The sequence below is a fragment of the Temnothorax longispinosus genome, chromosome 5 (assembly GCF_030848805.1).
Source record: "Temnothorax longispinosus isolate EJ_2023e chromosome 5, Tlon_JGU_v1, whole genome shotgun sequence".
NCBI lineage: Eukaryota > Metazoa > Arthropoda > Insecta > Hymenoptera > Formicidae > Temnothorax > Temnothorax longispinosus.
This window is the reverse complement of record NC_092362.1, coordinates 9,288,521-9,307,145: the sequence shown is the minus strand read 5'-3', so window position 1 is coordinate 9,307,145 and position 18,625 is coordinate 9,288,521. Positions and strand designations below refer to the sequence as shown.

Sequence of the window (18,625 nt, the reverse complement as noted above, 5' to 3'; positions counted from 1 at the left end):
GCAGTTATATAGATAGCTGTTTTAGTTGTTTGATAGCTGTTCAAGAGCTGTTTGATAGCTGTTTTTAGCTGTTTCATAGCGGTACAATAGCTGTCTTTTTTCTCGCAAGGATTATTATCGCGTAACATAATACGCCGCAGATAAATCGCGCGCATCACCGCTTCTCATTTTGCTCGATAGCGGTTCAGAGTATCCACTCGCGATTGCAAGATGCAACGGTAAGTAGAGGATTATTTTTCATGATAGCTAGTTTTTGATAATATGTCACAGATAAATCACGTGCAACCCTCTCTCTTCATTTTTAGATGCCCTATAAATTGAGCTCTGTCAGAGCACAGTCTGTACGTGGTCTGTACAAACGTTGCAAACATGGCACGTAAATTTATTAGTATCTACTTTCCAGTAGAGATGGTACGGATAGTGTAACGTAGTGTAGTAAACAGTGTAACATAGTGGAGTGAACAGTGTAATACAGAGTTTTTTTATTTGTTTTTTTCTGTTTAGTGGAATGGGCCGGAGGATGTCGAGGGAATCGAGGTACGCTTGGAGGGGCGCGGGCAGTGGGTGCGGATCTGCATTCCGCGAAATTATGTGTATTTTTTCTTTGTGCGTACATATGTTTTAAGAAAAATATATATTTTTTAATGTTAATCTTACAGCCGCGCATGAACTACATAATCGGTGGGTACATAAACATCGATTATCAGCGGTGGGTGAGACGGGAAAAACAGGACAACAGAGAACTGCTGGATCTATTATGGGGGTGCAACAAATTTGACATATTTTATTTACGACGACTTTTCGAGGAGGAGGAAGAAAAGTATTGGTAAGATAATGGCTTTTTCAATAAAAATTGAATCCTTATCTTAATCTTGTTATTTGTATGTTTCAGGTAATGCGAGAAAAAGATCACCCGCAGTGTCTTTGTTTAATACACCAGTTAATCTACAAATAAAACAATATATAATATTAATGTTAAAATAATGATATACATCAATTTAATAAGTAAATACTACCGATAAAAACATTTTTTAAGGTTATATAATGTTCAACAAAATAGAAATATGTAACACGTTTGTAAATATGCTGCACTAGGGTAACATATTAAATAAAAAAAGAAATTATAGTGCAGTAAATAGAAGTATAATTTTTTGTTTGATTTTCCTATATATTCGTTAGATTACGTAAAAGTTTAATGACAAAAAAGTATGTTTTATGGAAATCTAAAACTCGCACTGCTTTCGTTTATGAAAACAAAAAATGCTGTTTTTCAAGAAGAGAGATCGCGGGCGGGAAAAGGAAAACGTGAGTGAGGGAGCGAGAACGCAAACGGGGGCCGGAAGCGAGAGGGACCGCGCGCGAGAGAAAGAGACCGCGCGAACGAGAAGACTCGCGCAAACAAGGGGGGGGGCGAGACACCGCGCGAACGAGAAGACGAATGGGGGGACGGGAAAGAAACATCTACGAGAGGGAGATAACGCGAGCGTGCCGTGTGACGTCACGCGGACTCCGCGGCGCGGCGAAACGCGAACGCGGGTCCCCTCGCCCCGCGGCGCCCGAAAACGCGAACGCTCCGCGGCGCGGCGAAAACGCGGATCCCCCCTCGCCCCACGGCGCGGCAGAAACGCGGTCGCCCCGCGGCGCCGAAAAACGCGGACCCCCTCACCCCGCGGCGCCGGAAAACGCGGACCCCCTCGCCCCGCGGCGCCGGAAAACGCGGACCCCCTCGCCCCGCAGCGCCTGAAACACGCGGTTCCCTTCTCCCCCTTTCCCGCGGCGCCCGAAACACGCGGTTCTCCCCTCCCCCTCGGCGCCCGAAACATGCGGTTTCCCCCCTTCCCCGCGGTTCCCCCCCCGCCCGCCCGCGGTTCCCCCCGCCCCTTACCCCTCCCTCATTGCCCCATGGTTAGAACAAACGTAGCTTACCTACTTAGATGCATGTTTTCGTAAAGCTGCTCGACCTGTTTTTCGGTCGAGTAGCCCCCTGCCCTACGCATGAGGGCCAGCATTTGCGTCGCGTAATTTACGTACAATTCCCCTTTTTTTGTACGCGTTCGCGGATTTCGTTTGCTAATTGCAGTCGGTATCGTCGCGGCAGGAATGTTTCTTTAAAATCGGCTATGAACTCCGCCCAGCGAGTTTTCGCAGTTATTTCGGCACCACAGCAGCGCGTCCCCTCGGAGTAATTCGGGCAAACTGCGTAGCCAGTGCGCGTCGTAAAACTCGTAGGCGGCCCGTAATTCGTCGATTCGCTCCAGGAATGCCCACGGGTCCTTCCCTTCAAAATGCAACCCCCACATCCGCATTTGGTTCATGATCTGTGTGGACGGGTTATTCGGGGGGTCGGCGTGTATTACCGTCATCGGTGTTAACGGGGGGGTCCTGATTTATTGTTGCCGGAAGGCGGAGGGTTTTCCGTACTTCAAACACCTCGGGTTTTTCGTCGATAAATTTGCTTAATCGTTTTCGGAGATCGTCGAGATTGCCCTCGGTGTCGAGTCCGAGTATTTCCATTTCATGCACGAGATCGCTCTTACTGAGCCGGTAGTAAAACTCCTTCATTTTGGCGGTTTCCTGGGTCTGCTTCTTACGGTCGTGTCCCTGTTCGGGCGCCATAAAACAACCTGGCTTCGAAGCGCGGATCAAGCTCGCGGCTGGTCTAGGTTCGAAGGAGGCGCGGAGGAGCAAAAGCGTAACGAGGTTAGCAAAACGAAGTGTATCGTCTTAGTTAACGAAAATAACAAGAGTTTATTTTATAACCAGTGTTCGCGGTACTTACAACGGGTTAATGTATGCAATAACAAGTTTTCGCGATATGTACAGCGGGTTAATCTGGATTCGGTAACAAGTGTTTGCGAGATCTACAGTGGTTGGGCGTGCGCAAGACACAATAATCGGTTTGGCGCGGGCGGCGCGAGGTTATACGCGGTACGTACGGGGCGGAGTCGGTACTTTCGGCGGTCTTGCGAGCCGAATCGCGTGACAATGGAGATCGGTACGGGCGGAGCCGGTTTTCCGGGCGGCGCGGATCAGAGCGCGGAAAAATGGCGCGGAGCGCGGATGCGACGTGAGGCGCGAAGAGCGGACGAGATCGCGGTATTCGGCGCGGAAGGCGACAGGATCAATCTAGCGCGAGTTCGACCGCCGAGAAGCGCTCGGCGGAGTCTACAGTCTACGAGCGGCTAGATCGAGGAAAACGGCGCGAGTGCGGCCACCGAGGAGCGTTCAGTGGAGCCAGACTGCAAGCGTCGAGAGACGGAGCGGTATCCGGCGAGAAGCGCTCGGTGGAGGCAGAGAAGCGCTCTTTCTCCGTTCGGATAGCCTTGTGGATGAAGCTGGTCGTTTGCCGAGACACAGTCGGCGAAGACAGAGAATGCCAGAGGCGCTCTATCTTCTTTCGGACTGGCTTGGTGCGGGAACTCAGGATCGGTGCGGTCGGTGAGACGGATGATCAGGAAATCGCAAACTTGCGTTAGCGACGCCTGGCTTATATACACGTCGCGACAGTGTTACGGAGTAACGGGGGTAGCGACGGCAATCGCGAGCGCCGGGATGGTGCGGCGGAACGGTCGGTGATTACGGCGTCCCGACGCCGCGATCGCGTTTAGCGGTCTTCGGTAGCCTTCGGCCCCGCTCGGCGGGTCGAAGCGGTCACCGCGGTAAGTCCGTTTGCGGACTTCCTAACAGTACATGCTAACGTTAAAAAAATACGGGCACACCGTGTCCGTTCTTCACCCTGCGGGTAGTCGGTTGGGTGGTATCGGCAGGGCGTTTATGCTAGAACGATGCAGTTTCAAGGGGTGCATCGTTACAAGTATAATTAAATTGTTATTTGTTTATAATAACCAACGAATGTTCATTCGCGACCCCAGTGAATATCCTATCCCATTTACCGTATATTGCGTATCTCATAACAAGAGCGTGGCCGACGGCCTTGAACACGTCCGCGACGTAGAAGACGGCAGCCATCTTGCTGAGAGGAAAGACGAGGCAACGCAGTTATCCAGGCTTTCTGTATTTATGCCTAAAAATACAATGGCGACCGTAATATCAGCCTAAATAGTGAGTGTCTCAGATCTAAATTTTTATTATTTCATTCGTTGTTCCGGTCACAGCCGGTACCCTGGGGGCACCCGTTCTCTGTACAGAAGAGGTTGGAGGCACCCAACCTGGTGAGCGGTCTTGTAGATTGGTCCTGTCGGGAACGGGAGCTGTACAGTACTGGTCAGTCACCAGTGAGCCGGCTCGAGTCCAGTGATGGCAGTTTTGAAGCCCAGCACCACGGTGCTGTTGGAGTGGGGGAGCACCACTACCAGCCCGCGCCGTGTCCGTGTGCGCTCCGCGCTCGGCTCTGCTTCGGGTCTTTAGAGACGAGCAGACGTATTATGTTCCTTCTCCTTTCCTCCTATTCAGCCACGAAAGCGACAGCGACGCGCTTCGCGTTCTGTTACGCGTTGAATGCCTTTTCTAGATATCAATCAAGTAATCAGAATAATGATTTTTGGTTACTGGATTAATCAATTCTGATTGCTTGATTAATCAATTGCTCGATTAATCAATAAACTAATAGTTGCAAATAAACAAATTACTTATCTCCGTTATCTACGACTTCGATGGCTAAAAAACTAACTAAAAGAATTTGTTGCTCGGGTCTTTTTGTTATTTAAATATTCTATGGACCGTGCCCTACCAGAATATGCAACATATGACTTTGTTGCTCGCCCCTAACTGTAATAAACAAATTATTTATCTCCGTGTCGACCGTTACCTACGACTTCGATGGCTAAAAACTAACTAAAAGAATTTGTTGCTCGGGTCTTTTTGTTATTTAGATGTTCTATGGACCGTGCCCTACCAGAATATGCAACGTATGATTTTGTTGCTCGCCCCTAACTGCAAGTAAACAAATTATTTATCTCCGCGTCGACCGTTATACACGATTTCGATGGCTAAAAACTAACTAAAAGAATTTGTTGCTCGGCATATTCTAGTAAGGCACAGTCCATAGAATATTTAAATAACAAAAAGACCCGAGCAACAAATTCTTTTAGTTATAGTTATTAGCCATCGAAGTCGTAGGTAACGGTCGACGCGGAGATAAATTATTTGTTTATTTGCAGTTAGGGGCGAGCAACAAAATCATATGTTGCACATTCTGGTAGGGAACGGTCCATAGAATATTTTAAGACCAAAAAAAGCCGAGCAACAAATTCTTTTAGTTAGTTTTTAGCCATCGAAATCGTGTATAACGGTCAACGCGGAGATGAATAATTTGTTTACTTGCAGTTAGGGGCGAGCAACAAAATCATATACGTTGCATATTTTGATAGGGTACGGTCCACAAAATATTTTAAGACCAAAAAAATCCGAGCAACAAATTCTTTTAGTTATAGTTTGTGACGTGACAAGTCGCGTCTCCTTCCCGGACAGGCTCGGCCGAGGGGAATTCGGGGATGCCTCCTCGTTAGAGCGAGAGGAGGGCGGTCGCGGATTAGTAATTGGTCTAATTAGTTGTTAAGTTTTTAAGAGATTGCCGGTGGTGACCGGAGCCAACCTGTAACGGCCGGGAGCCGCAACGAGAAAGGGCAGAGGATTAAGGAGACGGCCAGGGCACATGGCTGGAAGTCGGATCGCCCGGACCTCCCCGCAAGTGCATGAGCGTCGCCGGCCGGAGTTCACCCCGCACTCGGTTGTAACAGCGGCAGTATAACGATCTGGAAGACCCCGGGTCACCCCCGAGCGAAATGCCAGTTGGACAAGGGTGCCGGGGAGCGGCCCAGGGAAAGGCGCAGCCCTGGGACCGTCACCCCGAGGGGAATGCCGGCAGACGGGGCCGAGGCCCGGCCAGCCTGACCCCGAACGCCGACTCGATCATCGCGGCCCGGACAGCCGGTTGAGTCGAAAAGCCCGCGCCGAATCAGAGGTAATTGCAGCGGCGCCGCCGGAAGGGGAGGCGCGCGAGAAGCTGAGGCGCCGACGAGAGCGCCCTGGAATTGGAGTGGCGCCCCTGGAAGGAGCGGCGCACGTGCGGCCTAGGCGCAGGAAGCGCTAGGATCGGCAATCCGGTCGAGCGACACGCTACAGCGCAGGCGCGGGGAACCGGCGCGATCCCGGCAGGCTATCGTTTCCGACACTGTCGTGCCGGCTAAAGAGCAGGAAGCATCTCCCGGATCCCGAGCTGCCCGGACTACCGAAGGGACGACGACGAATTGTAAAGTCACCACTCTGGCGTCCCCGCGTTAAGAAAAGAGGGTTTGCTCGAGGCATCGGCCCGTGGCACTTGTCGGTTACCGGAGCGCCGCAGGATACCTGTGGACAAAGCGAGGTCAGAGCGTGCAATACCTTGCGCTCGCATTAAAGTAGAGTCGGGTGGAAATCGTGCCAGGGCCTTGCCGAGAGTGAGCTCTCTAGTGCGTAGAGACCATATGTGCCCTCCCCGCGAGCACCGCCACGGCCGACAGTCGCGTGGCGTTGAGATGTGTGAATCGGATTAATCGGGTCGAACTGTATATCGTCTCGTTGCGTGAATGGAAATAATCGTGTCGCGTTTCAGTGTGTTCATATTCGCAATCGTGTTGCGTTTCATTCTATTAGAGTTTATGTTCGTCATCGTGTCGCGTCTCGGCCATATTATTTATGTTCGTAATCGTGTCGCGTCTTGGCTATGTTATTGAGAGTGATGCCTTGCGTGGCGATAACGGGAGCGAGTTGTGCGGGTAACGGCGAGCCGCGAGTGGTCATGTAATTTGAAGGGCACTTGCCCTCGTATTTGAGTAACGTATCCGGGCCCTCGAGGACAGCGAATATTGTGTTTGGCGGGACGAAAAGATCGACGGGATCGGTGCGGGGCCGCGGAATCTCCGTGCTTGCGAGAAAATTCGGGATTCGCGTAGCAAGCCGCGGGATCGTCCGCGATACAAGTCCTTATTTCGTGTTCGGGGGCAATTGCCGGCCAGCGTGGTCGACTCGGCGAGATTGCCCATAATTTTTGCGTCGTGCGGAATCGAGGTGGCCCGGGTGCGCGTTGAAGGAGCAACCGAAGGTGCGGCGAGTCGGTTCGTCGACCTCGTGGCGTGAGTTCGGTGTGAGTTCGAAGCCAGGTACCGCGATACCGCGAATCGTCATTATTTCTGTGAAGCTTTTGTGTGTCCGTCTGCGTTTAGCTGCTGCGTTGATAACTTCGCGTGCATTAGTCTACAGTGTTTAATAGTCGACATTACCGCGTGCACTTATTGCGTCTGCGGCATTCGTGCGTCCGCCTAGCCGACATTGTTGCGGTAATACGAGAGACTCAGATCGATTATACCTACACCTTAATATGACCTGACTAAATATATTATCTGTTATTATTAATTATTCTCGTGTGTGTGATTGATTGCGTAACGCCTCTCTCCGAATTCCCTGAAAGAGCCCTACGCCCTGAAGTATTGCCGGGAATATCGCGTCAGACATATTAGTGTACGGTGGTGCGATCCGTCGCACCTGGCGCCCAATCTTTTGGTGTCGGAATTTGTGCGTGCTGCCAATCCTCGATAGCCCTCCACCGGATTGCGAGACCGGGGGAAAAAGCGTCGCAAGTTATTATCCATCGAAGTCGTAGGTAACGGTCGACGCGGAGATAAATAATTTGTTTACTTGCAGTTAGGGGCGAGCAACAAAATCATACGTTGCACATTCTGGTAGGGGACGGTCCATAGAATATTTTAAGACCAAAAAAAGCCGAGCAACAAATTCTTTTAGTTAGTTTTTAGCCATCGAAGTTGTAGGTAACGGTCGACGCGGAGATAAATAATTTGTTTACTTGCAGTTAAGGGCGAGCAACAAAATCATACGTTGCATATTTTGGTGGGGTACGGTCCACAGAATATTTTAAGACCAAAAAGACCCGAGCAACAAATTCTTTTAGTTAGTTTTTAGCCATCGAAGTCGTAGGTAACGGTCGACACGGAGATAAATAATTTGTTTATTACAGTTAGGGGCGAGCAACAAAATCATATGTTGCATATTCTGGTAGGGCACGGTCCATAGAATATTTAAATAACAAAAAGACCCGAGCAACAAATTCTTTTAGTTAGTTTTTTAGCCATCGAAGTCGTAGATAACGGAGATAAGTAATTTGTTTATTTGCAACTGTTAGTTTATTGATTAATCGAGCAATTGATTAATCAAGTAATCAGAATTGATTAATCCAGTAACCAAAAATCATTATTCTGATTACTTGATTGATATCTAGAAAAGGCATTCAACGCGTAACAGAACGCGAAGCGCGTCGCTGTCGCTTTCGTGGCTGAATAGGAGGAAAGGAGAAGGAACATAATACGTCTGCTCGTCTCTAAAGACCCGAAGCAGAGCCGAGCGCGGAGCGCACACGGACACGGCGCGGGCTGGTAGTGGTGCTCCCCCGCTCCAACAGCACCGTGGTGCTGGGCTTCAAAACTGCCATCACTGCTCGAGTCCCCTATTTATACTTCGAGCGCGAGTAGTGGGGGCTGCCCCACCGCTCGGGCACAGGGGCGCACGCCGAACATGTGCTAGGCGGCCGTCAGGTCCGCAGCGCTAGTGACGAATACGCGTATCGTCACAAAATTAAGAATTTTTTTTGCATTTTGATGGGGAATATTTATGTCAGCAATTAATGTGGCATATCTAATCTTCGCTTCTTTTATACGCTCATGAACTGTTCGCGATTCATTATTTTGCGTATTCGAATCTTTATTCAATTTGCTTATTTCACTACAACTACTCTTACATTTGTCAATATGTGTTTTCGATTCCGCGTGATAATTGATTTTTGAGCTACAAGCAATAGATTTATCGCAAATTAAACAAAAAAATAAACTTAGATCATGTGGCACTCCGCGTAACCCACATTTATTATATTGTTATTTATTATATTTATTATATTATATTGTATTGTTCAATATGCAACCATAATTTACAAAATTTTTTTATTTACAAATTTTTATCATCATTACTTGATGGTAAATTTTTTGCAATATTTTTTTGTGAGACGCAGAATTCGGATGTCTTAAAATATGTATTGCAACGCTATTTCTCGCTATGATTTTCCCCGGGCCGTGAGGCGGGACTGAATAGCGTAGCAAAGCTATGATCGGGTGGCAGAGCGGATCTCGAAAGCGATACGAAACAATGTTGGGCGCCAGGTGTAGATACGGCCACACCACCGTTTACTCTAACTCGCGAAAAGTACTCTACATGAACTCTACAAAGATCCGACATAAACTCTAATTATCGACACAACTTTTAATTCACACGTTCATGACACATCCGCTCTGGCCGATCGCGACGACTGCTCAGGATTTTCGATAGAGGGTCGTGGTCCTTACATAGGCTGAATGCGGCGGGGTTTGACCGTGGTGAGGCGAAACAAACACAAAAGAAAGCACTCAAGTAACATGTAAATCAATATAATATAAGAGAAAGCTTGATAATGGCGTTACAACTTACAGAACGCAGAACCAATATTCTCGGATAATTCCTCGCAAAATACACGATACGCGCACAATAATTTCTCGCAAAATAAACGAGACGCGCAATATAACTCAAGGTTTTCTCGCAACCTAAACGATACATGCAAAATAAAGTTCCTCGCAAACTAAACAATACACGCGATACAACTCAAGGTTTCTCGCAAACTAGACGATACACGCCGTATAGGAGTTCTCGCATAACACCCCTCGAAACGTAACGCGAAGCCTCGCCGTACGGTCCACACCGCGAGCACGTGATCCTCACGCCTAATTCAGCCGGGGCGTGCGGTACTCTCAGCCGAAGTAAACTTTACTCTAAATTTCTGAACGTTAATCGAGGTCGATTTCGGGCACCTTCTTCGAGACGGCTGACTCTATGTCCGGTATGCCGACGCCTCACACTTCCCGTACCGGGCGCGGTAATTTACGTATCCCGGAGGCCGACACGCCCCTGAACGGCCGGACGCGTGGAAAGCCCGCACGACGAAGTTTTTACTACGCGAAAACTAACTCTAACGGAAACGCAGATATCTTACACACAGATCGATAGACGCGATACTCATAAACGGTAATCTCGAAAGCTCGAAACGGTAACTTAACTCTAATGACTGTTGAGCCGATCCGCGAGGTTTGATCTCGCAACACGCGCCACACTCATGACGCATGGCCGGTGCCACGCGGTCGCTCGTCGTTACTCGATTACACTCAAAATCTTATACCACACCGGTCGAGTCGGGAAGAAACGGACGCCCCTTCGGTATTATTACGGGGAGTCAGCGGGCGGGCTATGTCTTACCCGTAGAAACGGAACGGAAAAGCGATAATCCCGGCAAGGGATTCACGACAATGACGCGTAGGTAAGGAAACTCTCAAGCAAACCTACGCGTCTCTCTCAAAAAAATAACGCGAAACGGTACTCGACAACTCGCCCCGCTGTTCCCCGATACCTGTTGTCCGGGATTGCTGGTCGTTTACATCTCGTCCTTCCTTCCTTCACAACGTAACTTCTAGGGTTGCCGCCCTCGCTTATTCCCTGCGCAACGGGAAAACCCTCACCGTACGTCAGCCCACGCTCGCGATTGACCCAACAGTGCCGGGATCGTTTCCACGGCTTCGACTCGCGGCCCTCTAGATCAGGGCGCTTCACCGCACCGGCGGATGGCGCCACGCTGTCGAAACGGGCCCTCCGGCCGCTTCTTCTTGAAAACTATAAACTCGGCAGTACCCGCGCAATACAAGGATGGGAATGGGACAGACTGTGACGTGCACACGGTGCAACGTCACAGTATTGCATTGCAAAAAACATTTTTATTGCATATACTGCAGTAATAAAGCGTATTATCGGATGGTACTTTGCGTACCCAAGATTTATAACGATCATCAGTAAGCCAAGCTTCTGAAAAGCTTCGCTTACGTCTTTTCAAATTCAATGACAGAAAGAAAAATAGTATAAACTATAATTTTTTTTAGTACTTAATATCATTGTGCTAAAATTAATTCTTTAAATGGAGATTGTTAAATAGATTTTTTTAAATAAAAAACCGTACATATTGGCTAAGAGTGGATTTTTATATTTTAATTCAAATTTTAATTTTATATTAACATATAAAAAAATGTATATAATAATTTTTTATTGAATAATTTTTTAGATTTATTAATATGTAGAAAAATACATCGATAAATAATAATTAATGTCACGCGTCGCCTGGTCGCCTCGCCAACTCGGCATTCACGAGATCCGAAATCACAGCCAATAGCCATAGCTCGAGAGAAAAGAAGAAGACAGCAGATCTGAATAGGTAAGGTAGGCCGATTCTAAATGATTGTGTGTGCGTGTGTGTGTGTGTGTGTGTGTGTGTGTGTGTGTGTGATAATCGACAGGCCGAGATGCTAGATTCAAGCCGCTTACAGCAAGCAGCAGCACAATGCACACAAGCGAGCAGCCGTGTACGTGTGCGGCGGCTGTGCGCTCGGCGTTCGGCCAGCTTCGAGCAGCCGAACAGCGCAGACATACATCTGCCGTCTCTTTCTTGCTCGAGCTAGCGTCGCGCGTCGCCAGCTACGAGAATCGTAAAATCCTATTGTACTCGGCTCGCGCGTCTTACTCACGTCTTCGCGTGTCCCTTTCCGCACTAGACGCGAGATATTATCGTGTCTCTTCATTATGTCACAATTAAAACGTGAAAATTATTAATTAAATAAATCTTTTAATTATATTGAAATTTATCCTGTACATAAAAGATATAAAATAAATATATTTATAATACATTTATTTAAATACATTTGAACAAATGATTTTCTTCAAATATAATATATAAAAGCCAGTAAATTTTATTGCAATCTCTGCTGTAATAAACTTTTTAAATATATTTATTAAAAACTTATTGTTGGTATAACAACTTTATCTTTTTCTATACGTATTCCGAGCATTTTCAAATATTGTTATTCTGGAAACAATATTGAACCAGTTAGTCGTGCTTCTATGTAAGCGTTTTGTTTTGTCAGTTGCGAGGCGGATGATGTGGTTGCCATGCGTTAGTTGACTCAAGTCTTCTGTTTTTCTACCGTGTCTGTTCTTGTCCCGGCGTCTCGCAGTTCAGTTTCGTTCAGTCAAGCGAGAGCGTCACTACGTTTATAATAAAGATACTTAATTCTATAAGCGTCTCATATTCTGAATATCCCACACAAGTACATCATAAAACTCTCGTCAAGGTCCAACAGGTTATGGGCCCAGCCGAATAATCGTGTGGAAGGAGAGCTCGTAAAAAAACGCACGGTCCGCGTGTGTCGTAGTTATCGTTTATCGCGAGTCGCGAGAATTCTTCGTCGCGAATCGAAAGAGAGACAGTAGCCATGGCGAGTGAAATCTCTACGAAACACGACACGAAGTTCGATGGCTCAAACTTCCAGGGCTGGAAGTTTCAATTAAAATCGGTGTTCGTCGCGAGTGGGAGCGATGATGTGGTAATCGGTACAAGAGAAAAGCCAGAGGACATCACGAGTCCTGCAGCGAAAGCATGGGTGAAGGACGACGCGAGAGCCATGTTCCTGATTTCATTTGCAGTAGAATACGCGCAGTTAAAGTGTTTGTTATCCTGCTCGTCCTCGAAAGAAATGTGGGACAAACTCTATAGAGTACAACAGCAGAAGTCGGCATCAAATAGATTGTTGCTAACGCAAAAATTCCACAAATACAGAATGGCCACAGCGGATTCTGTCGTTCAACATATTGCGAAGGTCCACAACTTGGCGCAGCAGCTCACAGACGTTGGCGAAAATGTGTCCGACGTTACTGTAATGGCTAAAATACTCGCGAGACTAACACAAAAGTTTAGTGTGTTTCAAACAGCGTGGGATAGCGTCGACCCGCAGAATCTAACACTCGAGAATCTTCAAGAAAGGCTTATCAGAGAGGAAAATAGGCTGAGTGCGGAAGATGAAACAACTAGTGCTTTAGCGGCAATAAAAATCCGTGAAAAGAAGACGGGTGAGAAGAACGACGTGAAGAAGAACGATCGCAAATCAGGCCGATCAAGAAAAGACGTCGAATGTTACAATTGTGGTGGAAAGGGACATTTCGCTCGTGAGTGCAAGAAGAAAAAGGACAAAGAGAAAAACAGTGGCAGTCAGTCAAGCGAGAGCGTCACTACGTTTATAATAAAGATACTTAATTCTACAAGCGTCTCATATTCTGAATATCCCACACAAGTACATCATAAAACTCTCGTCAAGGTCCAACAAACAATAATTGAAAATATAATTAGTTGTATTTATATTATGGTACATGTATAATGTTTCCATAAATAATAAATATTATTTTTTTATTTTGCTCACTATATAGGGAGGGAGGGAGGGAGGGAGAGAGGGAGGGAGAGAGAGAGAGAGAGAGATTTATATATATATATATATATATATATATATATTGTCACGACTTTTTGCACTCCCGGACCGCTCCGGGACGTGTGCCGGATCAAAAGGACTTAGGAGAGCGGGATGGTTGGCCTCTCCAGTGATTTCCTCGCACCTCCGATACTCCACGAAATGTTCCGAATGTTGGGCGCCAGACGCGTACATTCGCGTCCACGAAATCGCGAAAACCTAAACGAGACGCAAAACGAAGTGTGGAGGTGCGTGGAATCGGCTAGCTTGACCTAATCACGGGCGGGGTTAATGAAGGGCAGCGCGATATTCGGCGGGGTGACACGTTAATTTCATACTCAGTCAGATAATAAAGAAAATAACATTTATTGAGTACTGGTTGTCGAGAAAATAACAACGTTTATCCATCTGGCTTCGATCGAACACAAGATAAATTCAATAAATAAATCAAGAATAGCCGGTGGCTGGGTGTCTGGATTCAGAAATAATATTAATGCGGACGCGAGACACCCACGGAGTATTAATTGAGTCTCTAATAAACACGCTGAAGGCGCTATTCTCAAACAATTAATAATTCGAGTCGAAAGTTATAATACGCAAGAATACTACACTTAATATCACTAATAAGAGTGAGGTTCAACGTAAAATGTCGCGAAATAATGGTACGTCACGCTTGGATTGCGTGAAAACCACGTCCGGAACCGTACGAAAACTCTGTCGCAATGATATCTTAACCTAACGCGAGTGATTCTGCTCGGGCGCAACGGGGAGGCGCCGAGTCATTTAACCAGGCAAAGAATACGATAACTAACGCAAAATACTGGATTAATGCGGTTCTCCAATGAGGCGGAATACCGGTCAACGCGAAATACGAGAGTCGCGATATCGCTAATAACCACGGAACGCCATGAAGAACTACGCAAATAACATCTCAACGCACGAAACGTGTAAACGCCGGTAATTTCTTAACGCGAGTACAAGTCTAACATAATTAATCAATCGGCGGGAACGACATTCGACCGCAATTAACAATGCCATCGACGTCCCAACGCAAAATTCGAGGTGGTCGCGAGCAGGGACGCCTTAGGACGTAACGCAAGTAATACCGGACGCAAAGTTTCTCAACGCGAGAGCACAATTATCAACCCGTAATAACGAGATCCGAACACAAATCGATACGCTAACACCGACGCTCGAACACACGAATTTCCCGACGCGAAGAAACGGTAACGCAATTTACGAAGTACCGGCCCGTAGGCGGCCGTACACCAAGGTCGCGAGGACAACGCAATATACTCGCGATATCGAACTCATTAACGCCTATCGCGACCTCCAGGGGTTCGCCATAACGCTTGTACCACGGTTCCGCGGCCACGATACCATCCCGAGGCCCTTCGCTCTCGTTATCGATCGCGAAATTACACTCGATCTTAACATGCGTTATCTCGAGCGAGAGCGTGCACCGGAGGGCGGTGTCGTGGCTTTACATATCGCGATTTACGGGCAACCTCACCGGTGATACGCCTTCTCCTGGGCTCCTCGCCGTCACCTTTCACCAACGATCCTCGATCCGCCAGATAACGATCGAAATACCCGACTCGGGGTGGCTATCGCGTATCTTAGAAAATCGTATCTCGCCGACGGACGACCAGAGAGTGAAACGCTAAACCCGCTCGATTGCGGAATCGATACGGTACCCCTTCCTGAGGGGCGCGCGAGCCAATCGGGCGCGAGCTTGCAAGCCCGCGGTGTCCCGGCGCAGTGCTGTCGATACGAGATCCTTCGGGGGCGGGCAACGGTCCCTCGGCGGCGTGCAACTCCTCAAATTTTGCCCTTAGCGGCGGACGGAACTTCGCTCGTGCCGGTGTGCCTCCGGTTTGACCCTGGGGCGGTGGCCAGCCACCCCGTGGGTCGGTGTTTTGTGGAGATCATTTGCTGAAGCCGGGTGTTTACCCAAGCGCTTGGGGCCCCGCTATCGGCGGCCTCGTCCGTCGCTGCCGCACGTGCCGCCCGCCTGCCGCGTTGCTCTCGCCAGCCTGCGATCTCTGCTGCTTCCGTGTTTGCCACCCCTCCTTGGTTATCGATCGTCCTTGATTTCCTTCGCCAAATACTCCCTCGAAGGTTTGCCGTGGTGTGGGTGAGGTGCCGCGCGTATTACATTGCATAAAAAATACAAAAGAAGGTAATCAAAATGCGGAAACGCGATTAAATACGACCCCTGGAGATCTCGTCGTTGCCTCCCAGGTCCGTCCCTGGGCGCGAAATTCCGCGCCTTGTGACGGCGGCGGGGCGCCGCGACGGTGCGGCGAGCCGCAACGTCACAATATATATATATATATATATATATATATATATATATATATATATATAATTATAATAGAATATATATAAAATTCGGTATAGTTAAACGGCCTGACTGGCAAGTTTTATTAGTATATCACAACGACGTTTCGACCACTAATTTGGGTCCTTTTCAAGTTATTTTAACAATGCTAGAATGAGAAAATGAAAGAATATATAAGAAATTTAAGAATATATATATATATTATTCTAATACACATTTGCATTAAATTAATATTAAATTTTTTTATTTGAAATAGGCTGTGCTGCGTAAGTGGCGAAAATTAGGGCTTTCTCATGCTCCACAAACTATACTTTCGATGACAATGGCTTTGCCGTTGCTGCCAGCAGATATGTTTCACGAAGCTCTGCTTATTATACAAGCTGAGGCTGACCTACTTTCACGTGAACATCCAAATGTCTTACAATTCGTGTCTTACTTGAGGCTTACTGGGCTTACTGGGCAGATATGGCGCCCAAAATTAGCACCTATGGTTGTCCCATCCGCACTAATAATATTGTGGAAAGTTTTCACTACATTGCAACGCAGAAATTAGGCACGAGAAACATAAATGTTTGGACATTTTTAGGTAATGTTAACGATTAAATGTTATTGTGATGTACCTCTTGTTTTTACTTTTAATTTCTAAGCAATTGTTTATTAATTTTTATATATTTATTTGAATTATTTCTTTTTTCCAGAAAAATTTCAAAGTTTAATTGCTGACCAAGAATTGGATTTCCAACGCTTAAAAAACGGTATTTAACCCCGACGACCCCGTACACGGGCAAACAGAGAACGAGATACGAAAATTATAAATGCGCAAAAGAATTTAATTGAAAAAAGGTATTATTTGTGTGCATAAATAAATAATTAAATAAATATATTTGATGATTATTGTAACTCACAATTTTGATATTTTTCAGGTTGCCATTGAAGCAATTTTTACTGATATTTAACACAAGGAACGACATTTTTCAAATTCAACATTTGGCATCATTTGATGGTATGTAAATTATATTAATATTAAACTTACTGTTCTTACACCGCATATTTTAACATATATATAGCAATAAATGCAGTTGTTTGATTTTCAATTGTCACACAATATACGTTTTATCTATATATAACACAAGCTTCAAAATAAAGAGACTATATATTTATCGTTACATATACATAAATGTGCGGTGGATATAGGTGTCCATGTATAGTTAGTTTTATTTTCATGATATCCTTCCTAAACGACAATTATAACTACATTTTCTTTTAGATGAAGCGTTGTCATGCGACGTACAAGTTGCAGACGGGACATTTTTTGCGGATGACTTTAACGTACCTAACCAAACAGGTAAATATAATTCTTGTTTTCAGTTTATTAAAATGGGATAAAATAAATAGCTGTCCGAAAGTAGAATTAGAATCGGGCAATAACGCAAAGAGACGTCGATGGTTTTCTTCTCGAGACATGTTCGAGAGAATTTGATGAAAGGAAAAACACCGTATTATTTGTTATTCCTCCTGTTTGTCGTTGGTGAGTCGGAGGTAAAGTCGAAAAGTCACGCGGTGAAATCGACAACAACCAACGGCAATCAGGACAGCCTCCGTATAGCGGAGTGCTCCGAGCACGTGCGCTTCCATCACGTGACGCCTCATCCACCAACCCCGTCACGGAAATCGGCGTGGAGACGTGACGTAACGAACTCCGGCCCTATGCAACGCTACGCTACGCGGTGACCGCTAATTCCTTCAAGGGAAGCGAGTCCTTTGGTCTGATGGATGAGACGTCACACCGTTTCCGAACTTATAAATAAATGTAGCGCGGTAATGGGAGAGGACTTGTTCGCTCTCGCTCGCAATAGACACCGTCGTCTCTTGTAAAGCAAGTTGTCGCGAATCTGAAACGGGAACTGTGATTATTCGAGAACTTTATTGTAGACTCTTTGTGAAAATAAACTTATCGTTATTAAAATCAGAACTCTGTCGAGATACAAAACCGATCCTCCCGTTCCTGACCAACCATCGCGCGCGCTCAAACAATAGCAAATAAGAATGTTTTAAATTATATATGATTTTATAATATGTTCGCTTTTCAAAAAACATTTTATTGTTTTATTTTAGAGAGTACTAACATTAGACGCAGATCTCGACGCAGAGCTTTATTACCTTGTCCAAGAGAGAATGACAATAACTCAGAAGCAAACACAGGTAAAAAAATTTGTCATTAATTTAATATTTTTTAAGCTAATTTTTAAAATTTTTATTTATTATATTACTAGTAATGTCTGCATATCTGTTGAGACTCATTGCAGTTTATACAGTACATAAAGCAAAATAAAAGCAACATTCTTTCAGAACATGAGCTCAATGATAGTAACGTGACGGTATCTACACAGGAAAGGGATCCGACGGGACAAGAAGAAACATCTATAACAGTATCCAATAGTCCTATTTTGGAGAACGAACTCAGCAATGTGCAAGGTAATTTTATTACTATTTTTAGTAGTACGCAGCTACTGTAAAATATATAGTCAAAATTTAATTTTTTTCACATAGAGATATATAAGCAATATTATAATTTTTCCTTTTTTTTTTTCACAAATGTTGAAGTGATATATGAGGTGCCAGGTGACCATTATGGATATTGGTATTCGGATGACCATAATACCTCTGAAGAACTTTTATTCCACAGTGTAAATTGAGATGTTCAAAACAGGGAAGATGTATCAGTAGAGAAGCAGCCTTCTGAAGATATTTGCACGGTGTGTATTACCAATGCGCGAACACACATTTTTGTACCCTGTGGTCATCTCGCCTGTTGCATTGAATGTATCGAACGTTTGGAACATAAGCGATGTCCGATATGTAATACTACTTATGAAACTTGTCTTCTAGTTAAAAAACCGTAAAAAGCTGT

General features: G+C 46.0%; 1 long non-coding RNA gene across 1 annotated transcript; it reads left to right on the top strand.

Annotated features, from left to right (window-relative positions):
- Positions 1-15,935: 15,935 nt before the first annotated feature.
- On the top strand, positions 15,936-18,189 carry LOC139813249 (uncharacterized). Its single transcript, XR_011732093.1, has 6 exons — positions 15,936-16,300; positions 16,413-16,557; positions 16,638-16,717; positions 16,982-17,059; positions 17,830-17,916; positions 18,064-18,189. It is a non-coding gene; the product is annotated as an uncharacterized lncRNA (long non-coding RNA).
- Positions 18,190-18,625: the final 436 nt, after the last annotated feature.